General features: G+C 34.4%; 1 protein-coding gene across 2 annotated transcripts in view; it reads right to left on the bottom strand.

Annotated features, from left to right (window-relative positions):
- The window catches only part of LOC135744627 (TANK-binding kinase 1-binding protein 1), a 60,890-nt gene extending 57,825 nt beyond the window's left edge, over positions 1-3,065 (bottom strand). For both annotated transcript variants that reach the window (XM_073815422.1, XM_073815420.1), the window contains exon 1: positions 2,908-3,065. The gene's annotated coding sequence lies outside the window, so the exon portion shown is untranslated. The remainder of the gene's footprint in view (positions 1-2,907) is intronic.
- Between the last annotated feature and the right edge of the window lie 2,935 nt (positions 3,066-6,000).

Genomic DNA, 6,000 nt, shown 5'->3' on the forward strand with positions numbered 1-6,000 from the left:
GTTCATCAGAACAACGAAATGTATACAGGTTTGTAACAACTTGAAAGTGAGTAAATTATGACTAAAATCATTTTTGGGTGAACTATCCCTTTAAATATTGCAAGATAAAATACCTTTTGGTTCAAAACTTATCAGCATGACCTCAAAATGCATATGAATGTGAATGACAATAGAATTATCCAGTAAAACTGATTAATAATTTGTTTAAAAGATAACATTTTGTAAATGTGAATGAGTGTAACTAAAGACAATCAGAGCCTTAGGCGACTGAAATAGTTTAATTGAGACTAATGACAGTTATTACAGTCGTCCTCTGGGTCACACCAATAAGCCATTCAACTTCTTTCTTTTGCTCTCAGTGCAATATTAAGCATTTGGAAAATTCCCCAAAATCCCTAATTAATCTGCAAAATAACAACTTAAAGCAAAAAGAAAGCCACAAACTTCATTCCGTATATAAAAGTTTATAACGTAATATTAAATATTAAAAAAGCCTAGCTTGGAAAATTGTGTTTGTGTTCAGCTTTATCAAAAGATAAATTTTTTTGTCAGTATGTGTGTTCCCTGATTTTAAATCTATGACCTTTTACGCTGCTAACACAATGCTCTACCAGGAGCTACAGGAACACTGTCAGAAAATAGGTACCCCAGCTGTCACTGAGGTGGTACCCTTTAAAAAAAGTACAACTTTGCACCTAAAGAGTTTATAGTAGTACCTCTGAGGTACATATTAATACCCCAAAGGCACATATTGGTGCCAAATGTGTACATATATGTCCCTTATTGTACAAATTAGGTCCGTTTCAAAGGGTACTGCCCCAGTGACAGCTGGGGTATATAATTATACTATTTTTGTATTGATCTATTTAGCTCAATTTTAAACTGAGCCATCTGGTGATATAAGCAAAATGAGGCTACATCCTAAGCTTCAAGGGGTCTAAATGTTCAGGACTAAGGATTCATAAAGACGACACACACAGGTCGTGAAATCTCATCTCTTGACACTCATAAATGACCCTCTCAGAAGATTTTTCTGGCACTGTTTTTCCAGCACAGCAATAAATTACACTGACTTTTCAGGTGACCATCTCTCATAGGTCGAAACAAAGAATCCAGAAAAAAATATTTAATTTTATATTCTTTTATGTGTTTGATTACAAAGACCATTTCATAGTCCCAGGAAAAACACAATGCATGTAGATCATAATTACATGTTGCAACAATGACCAACATAAGAAGGGCTTTGTGACTAGGAATAGCTGTGAGGCTAACATGATTCACCTCCCAACGTCACACTCTTAAATTAGATCCCGCAGATAGGCTCTCACTAGGAAAAAAAGGCTGTGCTGCTAATTAAGTGCATAATAATCAAGTCAAGACTCTAAACATAAAAGAAAGAATAAAAACGCAGAGCGGTTGCTGAAAAACTACAATGTCCAGTTAGTTCTTGACAATATTTCCTTACACGGTATTCTTAAAGCGTGACGTAGACTGCCATCCCACGCTTTTCAATAAGCTACCCGACTGAGAAAGCATAATGCCTGTCAGGAGTCAAAATCAAGCTTTTGACAAACAAAGCTTGTTCTGAATCTGTTTCGTAACATACAGTTTGTATGTGTATGCAGTGCTTGTTACATTAAAATCATATAAGTTTTAAGCAACTAAATTCTATGCAGAATTAATGATGATGATATCAAAAATGTAATCTATTAATACAGAAATCATTAAGTAGTTACAGAATAACAACGCACCAAACAGAAAATTTGTCTGTAGACCTTTACTCTTCGCTAAAACAATACCATACTCGAAAGCTTACATAATGAAATAGCCTAATTGATGGATTTGCTATTTTTATCATTTTGCAAACATTTATGATAAAAAACTTCAAAATCACTGTTTCAGTTTTGGATATGTTTTTATAAATATATTAGCCAGGTGTGAGAGAGAGCACACCACAGTCTTTAATCTGGTTCAGCACCTGGAGCTGTCCACCATTCAGACCCACAGAAAACACTGCTTACCAAAACACAACAGACGATCATAAAAAAAACTTTATCACCCTAACTGTTTTAGGATCTCACTGAATTTTAGCACATTTACACGGCAGGCATAACAGTTAATGTTAATGAATGGCTGCCAGTCTTTAACAATGCAACGCTTTAAAGCAATTATATCTTTAATTGAGATTTCCTATTCACTTGCCACAACACTTCACTATCATGTCGTTATGCATGTAATATGATCTTCTGGTTACACAACAGAGCTTGCTAAGGATGACAGCGATATTTCTTTGATTATTAAAGCTCATTTTTCCTAAATTAAAAAAGGCCAAACTGAGTGATAAATGCATAAGTAGGAAAAGTTATATAGCCTATATATGTAGCGTTGCACGAGGCAAACCTATCCACTGCGTCCGCATTGTTATTTACTGTCATGTGCCGGTTAGCCTATTTATTCCGATTCGGTCTGGTATTAATCTCGTTGATTTGTTTAAATATTAATGAAATATATTCGCATGGTTTTTCAGTTTGCTTTCATATCGATTTTGCAGTTTGACGATCCGCTTGCAGCGGCTGAGCAATGCTGATGTCAAACCTCCAGCGTCTCCTTTAAGCCCAGGCTTTTGTTTCAAAACTGCCTGTATTTATTGCATATGCACCAACGAACAAAAGCTTTAGAGAACTACTACATACAAACATCAAAATGCGCTTTCAATACATGCTGAAGACGCAACGCTATTCGTGTCCTCTTTCCATGTAATTACACGGATATTTGTAGAGCACGCTGTAAAACATGGCTGTGCGCTGTTTGCCACTGTATATGTTGGAGATGTAGCCAGCACTGCAATACTCCGATAAAAGCGAACTGAAGATATAATTCATTCAAATGAAAAATAGAAACACTCACGGTATTTTGTCGATCGCTTTTTTGCTGTCATGTCTTCAGTTAAGGGCCAGGCACCCCAGAAGAGCTGCTGAATGCCCGCTGTTCTCCGCTGCTGGTGTTGGGTTCAGTTCCTCTCAACTGAGATCCGAGAGAGTTTGCGCGTCTCTCGCAGCTATGCGAGCGTCATTGTTAGGAGGTCAACATAAAACATCATCATCACTGTGGCTGTATAGCATTTCCTAACGATCATAATCTGCTAAGATTGACTTGACCTCTTTGCTGTTTGGGCTCCTGAAAATAATTTATAAATGAGGCAATTTCTTTATGAATATATTATTTAAAGCTTGTGCTCTGACCTAATTTAAACCAAGCTGATTGATTTTGAAGCATTAACCATTTTACCACAGACCTTTAAGAATGGCGATTGTATTTAAGTACAACTAACATGTTTAAATTTTATTTGTCATCAAATTTCATGATTTTATTTCATTATATCCATTAATTATCAACCACATTTTTTCTTGTGTAGTCTTTGGGTAATGTGTATAGCTTATTATAATGTTTAATTATTTTCTTTTGTACAAGTAAATGCACGATATAAAGTGTGTCTTGTGTTGTGTTGTCTTGTCCAGCACAAATATGTTGTCTTCTGTTAGGGTTAGGTTCGTAGAACCATAGTCTTGGAGAAACATTGTTTTGTTTCACGATGTACATGCTCTGTATGGTGGAAATGACATTGAAGCTGCATTGACTCTCATAATTACTACTTAATTGCTAAAATTATTTTTGAGCTATTTTATGTTTTTGGTTGGTGAACATGACAAGACGAGATCTTCATTTGCAGGAAGTTTTTTGTTTTTGGAATGGTACACTGTAAAAAACATATTGTGAAATTCACAGTAATTAACTGGCAGCAATTGACAAGTAACTTACTTTAGAAAAAGCACAGTAAGTTACTTGTCAATTGCTGCCAGTTAACTACTGTGATTTTTCCGTACAGTAAGTTACTTGTCAATTGCTGCCAGTTAACTACTGTGATTTTTCCGTACAGTAAGTTACTTGTCAATTGCTGCCAGTTAACTACTGTGATTTTTTCGTACAGTAAGTTACTTGTCAATGGCTGCCAGTTAACTACTGTGATTTTTCCGTACAGTAAGTTACTTGTCAATTGCTGCCAGTTAACTACTGTGATTTTTCCGTACAGTAAGTTACTTGTCAATGGCTGCCAGTTAAATACTGTGATTTCTTTTCCACAGTAAGTTACTTGTCAATGGCTGCCAGTTAACTACTGTGATTTCTTTTCTACAGTAAATTACTATTGTCAATGGCTGCCAGGTAACTACTGTGATTTTTTTCACAGTAATTTACTGGCAGTCATTGACAAGTAACTAAGCAGAGATTATATGTTTTTAATATATAGTTCATTGTGGTTTTCCCTACAGCATTTGATTGGTTAGTTATTTTCTGTAAACATTCATCAATGTTAAAATAAAGTTGTAACGGCCAGCCTTAAAGGTTGAGTTACAATTATTTAAAAACTCAAGACTGTTAAAAGAAGGAAATACAAAAAACAAATCTAAAACAATATAAAAGTCCAAGCGTGTTAAAAGTCCAAATGTGCAAAGTTTCCACTGTGTATATAAAATCCAAGAAAGTGATATCCAAAGTCCATAAAACGTAACTGGACAGGTAAGCCCAAATACACAAACTCCACACACCAGCAACCGCTTGTTTTAGCTATAGCGTCAGCTTACCATGTGCTCCTGCTCCTTCCTTTTATACAAAGTTCCATGTCATGTGACCCCTCACATGACAGGCAGACGAAACAAAATAAAAGACATACACACATAAAATAGCAAAAGGATAAAATGGCTAAGAAAACATGTAAAACTAATTTAAACTCAAATATACATAAGTCACAATATAATGAGTGGTAAAACATGTATCTTGTGTGATCATGTCACAACGTTAATGATCTAATTTAAATATGCTAAATTACAAAACAATACAATAAGTTTTCTGATTTGAGGGAAAATGCTACTGTTTCACAGATATGTACTAAATTAAAAAAATTTTTTTACAGTCAAATACATTCAATAATTGCATGCTAACATTTGTAAAATAACATTTTAATTTGGATGAAAAAGTATGAATTCCCAAGAAATGTATCTTAAAACATCTTAAACTTTTGTTACAATCTAAAAATATCTAAATATAATTCAGTACAATCTGTAAATAAAACTAAATAATTAATTATAAATCAAAAGTACACTACAAGTAAACTTGTTGTGTATAATTTGAGAAGACCAGCAATGATGGAAGTAAATAAACAGCGACATCACTGGGCTGTGACGAAGGCTGTCACAATTCTAAGGCTCCTTCATATAAAAGCCTCTTACTGTGGCCTTTTCCCCACTGAAACCGAGTTAGGGCTGTAACGCTATAGCTTGTCCCATTATAAAGACCTGCCTGATTATGCATCAAAAATCATAATCATTCAAAATAAAACAAAATCATTCAAAATATTCTTTATTATCATGAAAATACCTGAAACTATTTGAAGAACAGCAATATAAATATTCCTGTAGACATTTCCTGGAACAGCGTTTGCAACGCTAGCCTACTTCTTCTGTGATACAAAGTTAGTTTCTGCACGAGAGCGCCCCCTGGCTTTTGGATGTGGCGGCATTTCACCGTAATTCATGCAAATTCATTAATTGAGAAAACGTGCATTTGCACGATAAATCGTTACAGCCCTACCGAGGATCCATAGATGTATCCTTCACAGCCTTGGCTATCCCAAAATTCAATATGAAGTCTGGGTATTTTGAAATACACATTCAAAACTGTAGTTAAATAAAATTGTATATTTTGCTAATTAAAGGTCCTTGTGTCTGTTTTAATATTATAAATGATGTTTTAGTGATGTAAATTAATATTATTGCTGCAATGTTGTGTGTTGCGTTTTGCTTTTGTATATTTCTAAGGTTGGTGAATTTTACATACTGTTGGATAGTTTAATCTGCATTAATGTGTTATATTTTCTAAAGTAAAATAAAAAAAATCTGCCACCATATTTATTTTTAAAAGTCTGATAGGTCTCAGCTTTTGTGT

The sequence above is a fragment of the Paramisgurnus dabryanus genome, chromosome 1, assembly GCF_030506205.2.
Source record: "Paramisgurnus dabryanus chromosome 1, PD_genome_1.1, whole genome shotgun sequence".
Classification (NCBI taxonomy): Eukaryota; Metazoa; Chordata; class Actinopteri; order Cypriniformes; family Cobitidae; genus Paramisgurnus; species Paramisgurnus dabryanus.